Source organism: Bidens hawaiensis, unplaced genomic scaffold, assembly GCF_021521415.1.
Source record: "Bidens hawaiensis isolate Kalapana, Puna unplaced genomic scaffold, B.hawaiensis_p1.1 tig00005567_1, whole genome shotgun sequence".
In the NCBI taxonomy this organism is placed as follows: Eukaryota; Viridiplantae; Streptophyta; class Magnoliopsida; order Asterales; family Asteraceae; genus Bidens; species Bidens hawaiensis.
In genome coordinates, this window is record NW_027491360.1 from 211,762 (window position 1) to 228,071 (window position 16,310).

General features: G+C 32.8%; 1 long non-coding RNA gene across 1 annotated transcript; it reads left to right on the forward strand.

Moving 5' to 3' along the window:
- The first annotated feature begins 2,861 nt into the window (after positions 1-2,861).
- On the forward strand, positions 2,862-4,795 carry LOC143630091 (uncharacterized). Its single transcript, XR_013153098.1, has 6 exons — positions 2,862-2,939; positions 3,041-3,112; positions 3,414-3,512; positions 3,595-3,634; positions 3,714-3,794; positions 4,661-4,795. It is a non-coding gene; the product is annotated as an uncharacterized LOC143630091 (long non-coding RNA).
- The last annotated feature ends 11,515 nt before the right edge of the window (positions 4,796-16,310 follow it).

Consider the following 16,310-nt stretch of genomic DNA (forward strand, 5'->3'; position numbering starts at 1 on the left):
CAATCATATCAAACAAACTTATCAAACAAACATAACTTCATGAACATACAAGGAGAAAAGACTCTCTTGACTCTCTCTAATGAAACTAATAATCTAGACCCTATTTATACTAAACTTGGTATCTAAAACAAACCTAACTTGGAAAACAAGACAAACTTATTCTAGAAGAATCCATAATATTCTTACTATGCTAAACAAATATTAATATAAAACTTAACAAAACAAACACCAAACTTTAATTACTTAACAAATCAAAATTAAATCTTCATTCACCCCCTTCATCTTGAATTGTATTTCTTCTTGCATTCGTTCCTCCTTTACAACTGACTATAGCATACTTGCTTCATTGATTCTTCAAACTTAGCATTCGTTCCTTCAGTGCTTAACTTTGAAGCCATGTTGCTATTTTCTTTCTCAACTCGCTTCTTCTCATCAACTTGTCGTTAACCAATACTTTCACAAACTTCAAAAAAAATCGTTTGGAATCATTCCAAACTGAATATCCTTCACTTTCATAATCGATTTCACATAATAACTTTCTTTCTTTTCAACTTCAAAGTTATTAGGATTACAACATACCTGAAGCTTGATGTTGTACGTCTTATTCAGAACCTTCATCAACAATCTCCTTTTCTGATCATATAGCCTCAATATCCCATTGGCTATTTCAATATTACATCCTTCTTCATCTAACTGATCCAAGCTAAGAAGAATGGTCTTCAAATTAGGCATATAGAAAACATCACAAAACGCTTTCTTTTCACCAGTTTTACTTACCACAGTCACATTACCTTTACCTTTGATTTCGATCTCGGATCCATCACTAAACTTCACTTGACCCGAAATTCCTTCATCCAAGGTAGTAAAAAACTCTTTCTTTCCTGACATATAATGACTTGCACCATTGTCTAAGTACCACGTTCCTTCATTATTTTGAAACACTCTAGGGATAACCATTTCTTCATTCAAACTTACTTTCTTTATTGAACAAACTGCCATGAGCAAAGAATGATCAACCTCATCTTCTTTCTTTATCAAATTCACTTCATCATTCTCTTTACTCGGTTCTTCACATTCATTTGAATAGTGCCCAATATTAACACAGTTGTAGCACGTTACATACTTCTTTCTAATTTCCCCATTTTTCAGGGTTCCTTTTCTAGTATTCACCCCGCTCATCATTCCTACGTTCATCATTCCATCTTGGATTCCCCTTTCCTAGTCTGTTGTATCTTCCACGGCTTTTACCACGTCCGTGGTAGTTTTCAACTTTCTTTTCGTTTTAGGTGCACATGAGCTGACTTTGGGATGAACTTCCATTCGCATTCTTGAACTTGTTTCTTTCTTCATATGCCTTTAAACGTCCAACCACATCTTCAAACGTCATTGTTTCGATGTCCGCGAGCAGCTCCATCGAAGAAACAACAGGTAAATATTTATCCAACATAAAGTTCAAGAATTTTTTTACCAAAACCTCTTCTTCAAGTACCGCTCCCAAGCTCTTGTACTTTAATTGTACTCCACCCAACTTCGCTGCATAACCATTAATAATTTATGTCTCCCCATCTTCAATCCACCTAACTCGGTTCTTAGCATCTGAACACGAGCTTTCTGAGTTCTTTCTGCACCAAGATAAAGAACTCTTAACGCTTCCCAAACGTCTTTCGTTCCTGAATACTTGGACATCTGAAGCATTACATCTTCAGGTAGGGTTTGAAAGATAACACCCAAGGCCATAAACTTCTTTCTTTCTTCAATTCCAGACCCCTTTTCCTTATCAATCGCATCGTGCAAACCGTTCGCACCCAAGACAATTTTCACCATAAGCGACCATGATGCGTAGTTGGTTGAAGTACTTAGGTGCTTTTAAAACAAAGGTGCTTTTAAAACAAAACCACCTGATACGATCATAACAAAATATTAATTGAGTTTAATATATATTTATTAAATTTATCTATTATTTAGTTTCCTTATTATAGGTTAATTGTGTTTCCTTATTGTTTATCCTTTCCTATTTTATTTGTTTTCTTTTCCTATAAATTGTAATTATTTCAATAAGAAAAATAACAAGAAAATTGTCTCAAGTTTGGTTTCTCTTCTTCTCTCTTGTTCTTGGAGCCTAACCCACTCTACGAGTATATCAGGAGATTGACCATCTCGAATAAGTCTCTATCACCATCTATCGATTCTTTCATTGTTCCTGAGCTCCCTGCTTCTTTACCCCTGACCATAACTCAATGATCAGTCTCTGTTTTTATTTCTTTCTGATCGGAAGTGGCTAAAATTAAGCAATAAAGTTGCTTCCGGTCTTCCCCTGGATCGATAAACACAAAAAAAAATTGTTTCTTTTTCCCCACAATCTCCAAAACAAATACTCTACTTTTGATGCAAAGCAAAACAAAATTGCTTTTGGATGTTGGACCTTAGGAAAAAAACAAAAAAACTTTACGCACCTCAAAAGGCAACAACCAAGGTGGTTAGTTGAATCGCCAGTGGCGAATCCAAGATTTTTGTTCACAGGGGTCTGAAATTTTGGGAATCGGTTGTCTACGTTGAATATATATATATATATATACACACACACACACATATTTGGTATCGTGTCGGGTTGGGTCACATAAAAAGAAAGATACAACAAAATAAGGTTATAAATATAAAAAAATTACGTCATCACGAGACGCATTGAAACACACTGATTCACGTATGTGATAAAAATATGAATAAACTCTGTATGTTTTTTATATAAACACAACGAGAAAGCAAAAACTCTATATGTTTTATATGTGTGTATCTATATCTATATTACATTTATCAAATTCCAAAGTGAGACGCCCTAATATTAAATTCCCTAACTTCCGGCTTCCAACTCCGACCATCATCACGGCGGGCCACATCAATACAACCCTCGACTTCAATTAAATACCTCATTAATCTCTCCGGTAAGTGTCCCGTTCAATCGGTTATCCCAGTCTCCGTATTTCACCTTCCCTAATTAATGATGGGTTTCAACTGTAACATCATCGTACATTCAATTGGGCAGTTTTAAGACCTCAACTCATCCTGATTGAATCCCCGCTTCTTCACAGTAGTTGTTTTCGATTTGGTTCATCAGGTTCATATAGTTGCAACAACATGTCGCCCTAATCGATTGTCTGCTTCTTAATTCCCTAATCGATTATCATTCATGTCGAAATCATTTAATAACAGCTAGGGTAAGCATTTTTATGATTTCAATTTTCAAACTGATGACTGCTGGTTTCTAATTTGGTGAATTTCAGTATCTATGTAATGAACTTTTTGTTGCTTATTCACATGCAGGGTTATTTCAAAAACTCTTGTACCTATACTCTCTAATTTATAAATGGTGAGCAATTAAAAGATCAATTAACCATAATTTTTACAAGTCTTGCTAGATATAAGGTGAAATCGTTGAAGATGATGCATTGTGACAGATACGCACAAAAGGAAAGCTGACATGACACTAGAAGCTGACGCATTTATTGCACTTCCTGGTATTTTTATAATTATGTTCAAATTTTATGACTTTTGAACATAAAAGTCGTATTCAAATATTGATGGTGTTGGTGTTTTCAGGAGGTTATGGAACCATGGAGGAACTCGTGAATTGTTTCAGGTTATATTATTATATTTTTAATGGGTCAAACACATATAATTGATTACTCAATTTGTGGTTGAATTTGATGAATTTGCAGGTATTAGCTGAAGGCAATGCATGCTCGAGATCCATGGTGCTCAACAGACTGCCATTCCTAAATGCGTTCAATGCTCCCCTGGTTCGATTATTATTATTATTATTATTATTATTATTATTATTATTATTATTATCATTGTTATTGTTACGCATTGGGGTACGTATTTAATTAGGTCAATTTTTTTAATCAGTATAAAGACTGTGATTTGATTACTTTTTTTCTAGGTAGCTCAACTTGATTTTAATCTTTGTGGTAATTTGACTCATATGCTAATCGATCTAGCCTTTGTAAGGATTTAGGTTAAGGTTAATATTCATATGGTGTAACCGACCCGTGGCACTCGTGAGCTCCTTGAGATTGGCTCGCAAGAGTCAACCTTAAACGATGTCTAGCTCGAGCATAAATATAAGCATGTTTACTAAACGAGTCTGAGCCCGAGCTTTAATTAATCGGAAGAGAGACTTAGACTTAATTATAATTTTTTATGGACTGAGTTCAACTTGATTGTTTAATCCATATGTGGTAATTTACTAATGTTGCTGTAGTCAGATCTGCATGTTGTATTTTTATAGTTTTAGCCAAATATAAATGTCATCTTTTTCTTTACAACAGTTCTCATTTAAAATTACAATAAAGGAGATACCTTCATTCTATTTTTGACATTTAGTAATTTTCTTGGCAATCTTGAAACATGATTTTTGTTATACACTACACATGAAATTTAACATAAAGATGAAATTTTAATTGCATGATACATTGATTCTTTTCATTTCAAAAAATTATATTTGTGTTGGTTATGTAGTCTTTCATATTCTTAATCATATGTCATAAGTTGGCACATGCCAAGTTGAATTTCTCCCCTAACTGGTTAATTTTAGAAGCATACATACAATTATTCAGATGTACATAACACTTCAATATTAATATTCAATTTTTTGACACGATAGTGTCCTTGGAGAAGACGGTTTTTGATAGGCTTTTAAAGGGTGGATTGATGAACAAACACTTCAAGCTGCAAAAGCCCAATTCTACATTGAACAAATCTAATCTTACTTCTGTTATTCACCAGCTACTTTGTTCAATGGTCACGGTAATATGCACAATGCCTTTTTTTGGTCATACATACAGTTATTCAGATGTAGATAGCACTTCAATATTAATATTCATTTTTTTGACCCGATAGTGTCCTTGGAGAAGGCGGTTTTTGATAGGCTTTTAAAGGGTGGATTGATGAACAAACACTTCAAGCTGCAAAAGCCCAATTCTACATTGAACAAATCTAATCTTACTTCTGTTGTTCACCAACTACTTTGTTCAATGGTTACACGGTAAATATGCACAATGCCTTTTTTTTGGTTCTGTAAATCTTTTTTTTGCTTCTAATTACATAGACTGCTTTATTTGTTTACTTCTAGACGGGTTGTTATTAGACACTTATGTTTGGTTTCAGGATACAAAACATAAAAGTGCAAAGTGTGCATTCAAGACAGAACAAGAACTTTTGGATTGCAGTCTGAGTTACAAGAGATTTATATTTTTGAAAGAGATGCAGGTGTGTTGTTTATACTTTATATACTCTTGGATGCATCTATTTTCCATTAAATATTTGTCTTTCGTGTTAGTGCATTAGTGATTAAAACGGGTCGTTTTAAAAATGTGTCAGTTTTATTGTGAAAACAGGTTATGGTTCAGGTCGAAATGGGTAGTTTTACAAATATGCTTGTTTGATTTGGGTCAAAACTCAAAACAGATATTTTAAAAATATAACTTTCTGGTTCAGGTCAGAATGAATTATTTTCAAAAAAAGTATGCATTTTGTTTGGGTCAAAATAGGTTATATATATATATATATATATATATATATATATATATATATATATATATATATATTATATATATATATATATATATATATATATATATATATATATTAGGCTCGTAAAAAACCGGGTTTGGCCTGAAACTGATTGTTAAAATGGATCAATATGGTATGGGTAATGATCTATACGTTAAAGTTAATGGCGTGCATATTAATATAGGTAAATAACATTTTTGGTTTTGTCGTCGTTTTGGAATTGAAAACTGTTCGGGGACTGGTTTGAAAATCCAGTATTTAAGTTCTATTTTTTTTGTTGACGCCAACTCATCTAATTTCCAAGTCCTCCGGTTTGTGCATTTTTTTCTGTTTCGAGTCTAAACGAGCTCTTTTATTACAAAAAAATTATTTTCAGTTTGGTATCGCATCAATTTGGTTTAGTTTGTCATATTTATACTTTTGGTTTGGTTTTAGTTATCTTAATTTTTGGTATTATTTTTATTTGAATTTTTCCATTTTTATCGTTTTGGTTTAACTTTTTATGGTTTAATTTGGTTTGGGTCAAAATAGGTTATATATATATTAGGCTTGTAAAAAACCGGGTTTGGCCTGAAACTGATTGTTAAAATGGATCAATATGGTATGGGTAATGATCTATACATTAAAGTTAATGGCGTGCATGTTAATATAGGTAAATAATATTTTTGGTTTTGTCGTCGTTTTGGCATTGAAAACTGTTCGGGACTGGTTTGAAAATCCAGTATTTAAGTTCTGTTTTTTTTGTTAGACGCCAACTCATCTAATTTCCAAGTCCTCCAGTGTGTGCATTTTTTTTTCTGTTTCAAGTCTAAAGGAGCTCTTTTATTACAAAAATTTTATTTTCAGTTTGGTATCGCATTGATTTGGTTTAGTTTGTCATATTTTTAGTTTTGGTTTGGTTTTAGTTATCTTAATTTTTGGTACTATTTTTATTTGATTTTTTCCATTTTTTTCGTTTTGGTTTAACTTTTTATGGTTTTGTTACAGTAAGGTCTATTTGTTGCGGTTTTTTTGGTTTTGCGTATTTTAGTTTTGTTTCAATTTCGTTATTGTTTGTTTTTTGCTTTCAGTTCGGTTTTCATATCTTAGTCTCATTTCAGTTCGGTTTCAGTTTATTTGGTTTTTCAGGTTTGGTTTTTGGTTTCATTTACGTTTGGTTAGACAAAGGATCATATTAAAACCATGGTCGGGTTCGAGTCATTACACAGTTGTACCATAACGGGTTGACAATGTGTCGGTCAAATGTCTGCGAAGGTGATACCTAGATTTGCATTCTCTTTTCATTGTTTTTTTTCATATTTAGGTTGTTATATCCTACAATAGGAACGTGAACAATTTCACCAAGTTGATGATGAATGTAGGTCTAGGGAGATTGCAAAGGGAACTGATATGCGTAAGGTAATGGTGATTATGTTTTCTTATTCTTAATTTATCTGTTAATCTTGTTTTATTTATTTCATGATCTTCAATTAATTAGGACAAATTTGTTTGGGGGTTGAGAAAAGGAAGGAAATTGTAAAGCAAAAAGCTATTGAAGAGAGAAGTGGGTTAGAATCTGAGTTGATAATCTTGTAATATACTGTACACTTGTACTTTGTATATTTCTTTATACGAGGTTGTTAGAAACCGATGCTTCCATTGATTATATATAACGCATACATTTTTAAAATTTATTTGTATGGTGAATTCTTTTGTTTTAGCTTGAACTATTGTTGAATGTGGAGAAACTGCAACAATTATGGAATTATGGTACATCGGAATCCAGAAATTAGCAAAGCAAGATTTGTAGTAGATTACCTAATTTTTTGGCTCATAAACGAACTGAATGAAAAAATTGTTGGGGACGGGATCATAACCGAGAATATTACATAGTTAGGGGACAATATCATATTGAAGGATTTAAAATTGTTGTACATTATGATGTTTGATGTGTTTTGACTTGCTGCACTTAAGCTTTCTATGCATATCATAACATGAAGTCCTCTTAAATTGGGTTCTTACTTGTTAGATATTATTATTGCTAGCCATTTAGATTAGTAAATCTATATTTTAATTTAAGATCTTATGGCTTTCTTAGTGTGTTTTGAACCATTCTCTCCTATAATTTAATCCACATCAGTTAGTTTATGAGCAAAGCCAAGGAAAAATGACAAGCTTACAATGGCCATGTTAATGTTGCTATACAAATTTCTTATCTTTCGTTTCGTAAACTATATCCACTACAAATTTTGTGATACCAAATGCCGATAACATAACAGACTAACCCCCTGCTGACCTAATTTTTCTTGCGTCCCCGCCGCAACGCGCGGGCACATTTACTAGTATATATATAATACTTTTACGTAGAGTAAAATATATAAATAATAAGATAACAAAAAAAAATAATGTGAATAAAAATCAGCTAATTCAATAAAAATAAAAGCTAAAAAAACGTATACTTAACCCAAGACTAAAAGCAATTGTTTTAAATTTTTAATGCCCTATTATCATTGGAAAGAAAGTAATATTAAATTAGAAAAAGACAAAAGGAAAAGGAAGTGTGCAGACAAGTACATACATATAATATCAATTAATATCAATTTCTTCTTCCCAAAATCAACTTATGAGCTGCCGCTGCAACTCCACGTCGCCGGAAATCTTTCCGGCAATATTTTCTTCTCCTTTCTATCTTTTGTCCTTCTTTTCTCAGTATTTCATAGGGGTTGGTGTCAAAATTTTACAGGGGTCGGCCAGGATATTTTCGTATATATAACACTAATATTTTTTTTATCACAGGGTACGACCGACCCCTGCGCTCAAGGCGTAGGTCCGCCCCTGTGGAGAAGCAAGCATACTCCTCTATTAAGACTTTATAATACCAGCCACGAGGTTCTGACCTCCTAGTTCTATCTTGAAACCTCCAACACAGATCAAACAATCATATCAAACAAACTTATCAAACAAACATAACTTCACGAACATACAATGTTAAAAGACTCTCGTGACTCTCTCTAATAAAATTAATAATATAGATCCTATTTATACTAAACTTGTTATTCAAAACAAACCTAACTTGTAAGACAATACAAACTTATTCTAGAAGAATCCATAATACTCTTACCATACTAAATAAATATTAATATAAAACTTAACAAAACAAACACCGAACTTTAATCACTTAACAAATCAAGATTAAATCTTTACCTTCCTCTATCACTTCCTTACCCTTGTTTGATGTATTAATGTGATCATTAAACATATGAGACAAATAACACACTAATTCTTCCAAGCGCATGTTAAAGCCTTGATGTAACATCCTAGTTTTGATAATAATAAATAAAAGAATTTTGTTTACTTGGTGTATTATTATTTAGTTAAGTTACATAAAAATAATAGATTGTGGTTTTGGACAATAAAAGATGGAATAATGAATGGTGATGAGCCTTAGGTGTATATAAACACCCTTAAACCTCCCCAAAACCTTAATAATATATGAGAAGGTTGAAGGGTTGCAACCCCTAATAATATCTGCGAAGGCTAAATGGTTGAAGACCCTAATAATATATGTGAAGGTTATATGGTGAAAGACTCTTTAAAACGTAGGGTTATTTATGTATGAATAATGAAATTTAAAGCAAGAAAGTATGAAAGATCGAATGTATGTATGTATGAATAAAAGGTAAACAAGTTAAGTATGTAATATGTACATTCGGGTATGTATATATAAGTATGTGAATGTGAGGTATATTGCCTTATTAACTAGAGCTCACTCAGGGTAGCTGACCTTTAGTATGCATGCATGTGAGTAGAATGAAACAGCTGGCTTGAAGAGGGACACATAACAGGAGAATAAAGAAGCTGACATCTGAAGAATGATAATTATGATATTTTGTTATGTTTGAACTTAAAGCCATGTCAGATCTGCAGCCAGTGACGATAACTAAGTAGTTAGTAGAATTAGTATAAGTAGTAGTTGACTGGGACGATCCACTAGATCCATAAGCCCGTAAGGGAAGATGAATAGCCTTTCTTTTTAAGAACCTCGTTCGATCCCGAACTGCATTCAAAAAAGTAAATAAAGCGAGGGTGGTAGCTAGAAAGAAGAGTTGGTTTTGAGGTAACTTCCATAATAGGGAAGGAGTGAACTCGAGAGAAGAGAAAGCTATATGCTTAACACACGCAAGTCGGACTCTCTTTTCTAGATTCACTCTCTTCCTCTTTGACTTAGGAGTTCCAGCGGCCAATTATGCGACAATATAGGCTGAGCGAGAATAGGATAAGTGTGTTATTAGATTTTAAATAACAAGGTTCGGCAAGTAAACGAGGAATTTCTTACAGTAAGATAGAAAGCAGGCTAGTCTCCGAAAATGCCCCGGACCGTGTCGTTTGGAACAAGTAAGATTTATCAGGGTAGAAGGCCTTTCCTTGAAAGCGAGAAGGACTCTGCTTACTCACCAGGTTTACAGCGGCGGCGCGGCTACCCGAAAGAAAAAATAGCTCTACACAGATCGAGGAGAAGTACCCGACTTGACTATTTGTTTACATTCTGAGACATATGTATAAGTGATTGACTTTTATCTATTTGGCGAAAAGTTTTAATTCACCCTGATATTTATAACAGTGTTTATGAATAAATTCAACGCTAAAATAGGGCACCGGGACCGGGGCTTTACACTTGAAGACGTAATTGTGTTCTGGACTTAAAACTATTTTTAATCAAAATCTAGTGAATTATATACACTTATATTGTAAATCATTCATTGAAATATTTTATATGTTTAGGTTGATCTCAACACTGAAGGAGTTTAAGCATCGAGGTCCATGATTTCTCTAATCAAGCTAGGAGGCGGCTTCATCATGTTCCTTCAGTTTGCAATAGGAGATCAAATGCCCTTGGAATCTGCAATAGTAACTTGTCCGTTGTTTGATCCATTGACCCTTCTTCATGGTTTCAAAGAAAAAAAAAACAGCAAATCAACGAAATTTTAGCCCAAGATGCTCCCTGCATTTCGCCCTAATACCACTTTGTAGTGAATCAAAACATTGCAAAGACGGGTAGTGCTAACTATATGAATTAAAAGAAATGTAAACAAAGGTTGAACAAACATTGATTGTCGAACAACCCGGTAATACATAATGATTAAAACAGTTAACACAACCATTTAAAAATTGTAGGTTTATCGGCTAACTTTTAACAATTGTCGGTTTATCAGTTAACTACCTTAACGGTCATACGACCTTAAGTTACAATTCGAAACACATAAACTACATATCACTACATCAGATACGATAAAAAAGTTAAGTTTATAACAGTTATCGAGTTATCACTTAACTATGAAAACAGAAATACGACCTTAATTTATAATTCAAAACTCATAAACTACATATTACCACATAAGCTACTAGAAAAAAAGTTAAGTTTATAAAGTAAATACAATCAACAGAATCGCCTGTATGTGGACAGAGTAGGAATACAACATTCCTGAGCATGCACTTGACTATGGTTCCTTCAAGATCAAGCTTCGGTTATGTTCATATAACCTTCAGAAGTGTCCATCACCACATGGATGAATGTCTGGTGTAGCTTTCGGTACATTAATCTATTTGATTTTCTTCAATCTTGCACAATTGTTCTATTATAAGTAAATAGAAAATTGCAAGGAGATTAAATCAAGAAACATGAAGGGAAAAAAAATACTAATAAAAGTAATAAATGCCACAGAGAAGACTTCTAGAATAAAACATTATACAAAGAGAAAATTTACAGCTAAATTATGCAATAAAGTTACCTTAACCTTCGCCCTCTTCTTCTTTTCTGTTTGTGTTGAACATGCACACAATCTTGGAGAAACAACTGGTATCAGTTGCCTTTTCGGTTGAGCTAATGTCAGAGGCGGAAGAAATTAACGCATTTGACGATGCTGATTGTATCTAAAATAGCAAAACAGCTTAACAGTTAACACCAAAGAATATTAATTTAAGGACAAGACTAAAAAGTGTTCTCGAATCATGTTTCAGAAGCAAGCGTACCATTTTGGTCAAATGAAAAGCCTGATCTTTTGAGGGTTCTGGTTCTTGGGAAGGTGAATCAGAAGTACAAAAAATAGGTGGACGAGCAATTGAGTGTACTGACAACACACTGTTGACATCAGATTTTGAAGATGAAACTGATGTTTTCTTAGGAATTGGGAAAACAGTTGATGGAAGAGGACACTGATTCACCAATTTTGAACTCAAAGGAGACACCCCTCGAGGCCCTTTCGATTTAGTACTATCATTCCGTTTTTTTGTTGGTGCTTTCTTTTTTGGAATGTTAAGTAGGCGGGATGGAACACGAGTAGCGGCTGTGCTTTCTTTTTTGTTGGTGCTTGTCTTTGGTCCCAATTTTTTCTGTTGTGTTGTGTTTAAAACAGTTGAAATTCTTGATTGTTGGTGTGGTTTTTTAAAGGGAAATTTTGATAAAAATTCGACATGTTAGCTTTTAGATTCATGACACTTTGATATGGATTAAATTTCTAATCTGTAAACAAAGATCCATCAAATTGACGAACAACACGGTGAGTTTTAAGCAGGAATTCAGGAAATACCTGTCGTAAGATATACTCGAGATATGCATTGTTTGATGGACATTCATCAGGTTTTGCAAACCCGTTAGGAGCTACGGATTAAGATCAAAAAGCAGTTACTAGTCATTAAAATATCTGAAAGTTTATATTTATATATATATATATATATATATATATATATATTATGACGCATTCGGGCCAATGTCTGACTTGTGACTCGGTAAGCCGTCCGGGTCACTGTCCGGTCTGGGCCTGAAAACATTGCACGTTCTAAGTTACTAACTTCCTGACTTACCTGAGAGGTTGAGATTATTAAAGTTCCTTTGTTGCCACCCTCCTCCTGATATCAATCTACTGGAGCTCCCTATTGGCTGTTGAAGATTCCATGCTTGTGTATTAACCATTGGCCCTGTATAGGGAAGAAGCCGGTTTGATGGCATTTGGTAATAGTTTTGATTCGTTTGGTAACTGAACGTCATGTTTAATTGATCTGCTAAAGAAGGTGTTGTGGATTGTTGAACATCCTTGCCGTTGAATACCTGCGGCAATGACGGTTGATATTGGCGCCCCTGGACCGGGTTTACTATGTGAAATTGCGGGAGATCTGTCTGTGAACTTTGTGCAGAAATATTAGAGAGATGTTTAACTGCTGAAGATAGGATGCCTGCATCCAAAAGCACAATTATCATATATATGATAGTGATTGTTGATTTCTTTTAACTAAATTCGGAAATAATGAAATAATTTCAGTGCAGCATTCTGTTAACAAATGTTAAACATGTTACCTTCATTCTGCGTCGCGGGAATTTGGCTGCTGCTCGGAGTCAAGTTACTCATTGTCATCATAGATTGCGACTGCATAAAATCATGTAATAATTAAAAATGATGGTTTTGCTTTATATAAATGAGATATGGTTATTGATCAACACATCAAAGGTAGAAAAGCTGCATGTTCTTCACCATGTCATTTTTCGTTGGATAACTAGATCAAGTTGCTGCCAATGCTTGATTAATCAGGCAGTTGAAATAAGCAATGTTTACACAAAAATAGCTCAATCGCAAAAAAGTTATTAAAGCATTTTCATATTTGCACTTCTCTTGATCTAGATTCGACAGACTGAATTACATATCCTATTTATTAAATTTGAAATTTATTATAGCAAATAATAAAATAAAGCTTGACTATCTTTTCCCAACAGTAATTGCTATAAGTTGACATCTAATATTTGTTTTTATTTGAACCAGTACTTTTAAATGGAATATTATTTGTCAAAATCAGAACACAATTTGTTGATACAGTCGGTTCATCATAAATACGCCAACTGAATTTGTGGCTTCCAACTTGTAAAACGTAATAATGGCGCTGTAAAAGAGATTTCTATATGGATACACACAATTTAGAGATAAACCAAATCTTCCAATAACTCGCCATGACACGAAGGTAGCTAGATTGAAACAAGAAGCTTAAACCATTAAGGCAATATTACAAGAATTAAGTGGACAAATAAGTGAATCAGGAATATATCTGCATACCACGTTTGATGAACCTTCTCCCAAATATGTGCCGCCAGTTATAGTTGGCATGATCAACGGCTGACTAGGATTACGTATATTTGTGGGCGTAGCATCCACACTAGACATGGAAATGAACAAGTTAACATAGATCATGTTTGCAACATCAGTAACCAAAAAGAAACAGTAGTACTAAAACAGCAAATATTTTCCTTCTACAAAATTTTAGTTCCAACTTTTTGTTTGATGTGTTACCATGTGTTGTTATACAAATATACAAGAATTAGCACAAAACACCAAGTAAATTAAAAACTTTTTAAAGCCACCGATGGGTAACCCTCTGCCAAATGCAGGAATATAAGGGGCTCATAAAGAGTAAATATCGCATGAGAAATATCGATTAAAAGATAGGTAAAATTGTAGGTTGATTAAAAGTTTAGGAAGAATGTTTGCTAACAAAACGAAAATATGACAAATTGATAACTTCCCAAATCCCACAGAACAACAAATAATAATAATAATAATAATAATAATAATAATAATAATAATAATAATAATAATAATAATAATAATAATAATAAAACAGTAATGACAAGTTATAAAAATTATATTGCTGATGTAGACATAGTTGGGTAATTTTCTAATGAAACCCTAAACCTTTTTCAGACATTAAGAACAAGTATTAACCGAACTCCTGAACCCTAAAAACTAGGAAGATTTATATAAACAAAAAGTATTGGGAAAAAAAGATAATGAAAGAATATAATTACCCAGAATTCATCAAGGATTCAGCCTCAAGTTCTTGAAACAAACTCTCCAAATTCACACTATCTAAATCAATTTCCCAAGCACTACTGCTGCTGCAACTGTTCATCATGCAAATCCATAAGTGTTATCTATCTTAGAAAAGCATACGCGTAATTAAGATAATTAATAGAAATATCTATTTTATGTGAAACTAAACGACAAAAGACCGCCGTCATATAACCTATAGGGGACAAACATTTATGACGAGAACTTGATAACTCATCTAGGCCATTTACGAACCTACAATAAGAACTTTCTCGAATGTTCATTTGCATTCGTGGCTATTACTTTAGCTGTAATTTATCTTTTTGGTGAAATATTATAAGTATAGATCACTTATAATGGTGAGCTTTTTTGATGAAGATACATAAGGAAGACCTGACAACAACCAAAATCAAATCTTATGTAGGTCTTTCAAGAACTAACTGTTTTCTAACTAGTACTTGTTTTAATAACTTCTCTCCTTTGTGGTATCTTCTCTCTTTTTTCTTTTGTTTTTTCATTTGTATAATTGTATCCTTCCTATTATATCCAGAAAATAAAAAATTAATATTGAACTTCCTCATGGATTAACTTTCCGATGAACTTGCTTCTTTGGCCATCAGCAATAAATCTACCAAGTAAGCCATAAAGGAAGTCCATGAATGTCAATTCAATTGTGCGCTTCTGAGCAATCTTACTCACAGGTTCGACAACTATAAGTAAATCTCACACGAGAATGATCGATTATGCCATTATGAGTTAGGAAAACTGTAGCATGATTAATGTTTAGGAAAAATGGTTGTTTTCTTTTTAACATAAACCAATAAATTAAATTTTATTCAGGAAAAATGTTTGCTAGCAAAACAATAATAACAATAAAAACAATAATAGTAGTATTAATAATGATAATTTAATTATAAAAATAGTAAGAATAGTATTAATAGTTATAATGACAATAAATAATTAATTAATAGTATTAATAATAATGACAATAAATAAAAAAATTAATAATAACAAAATAATTAAAATAGTAATGAATGTATATAACAACAACAACAATAATAAAAATAATAATAATTAATACCGAAAATAGCATTCATAACAAATCCTTGATAAGTTTCTGCAAGGTGATGTAAGAATCGAGCTTTCGGTTCCTGGATACATAATACTCAATGAATTATTAAATTTTCGTTAAATTACATTTGGGAAACTTTATAATCGAAGTTCATATATATATAATCTCTTTCTCCTTCAGACTTTAAGAACAATGATTGAACTCTTAATTGAAAACCTGAAAACTAAGAATAATTATTGAACTCTTATTGAAAACCTAAAAACTACGAAGATTTATATTAACAAAGAGTAACCCCGATCTGGCTCAAACTAGCAAAACATTTCTTTTTTTCTTTATTGCCAAAAAGTAAATCATTAACATGAAATTGAAAGATAATCAATTTAAATTTTTACCCAGAATTCTTCAAGGATTCAACCTCGAGCTCTTGAAGAAAGCTCTCCACATCCACACTATCTAAATCAATCTCCCGAACACTGCTACTGCTGCTGCTATTCATCATGCAAACCCTGCAACTTCAATCAAAAACTTTAAGTAACTTTTGAGTCTATTGTCCAACCCTTACAATATGAGTCTACTATGAGCACAATATATACATCATACGGTGATGTTGTTGACCGACAATGATGTTAGCATCAATTAAGTCCCATTCAACGTGGCATTATAAGCTAATTACTAATGTCGGTAGAGATTGAGAATTAGTTAGAAAGAAAATTAATATAAGGGGAATATCTGAATATATCTGATACAATTGACGTACGTTACGAGTTTCCCAACTTAAATGCCAGCTAACTGTGGTTCTACTTTCCTTGATGAATTAGCAA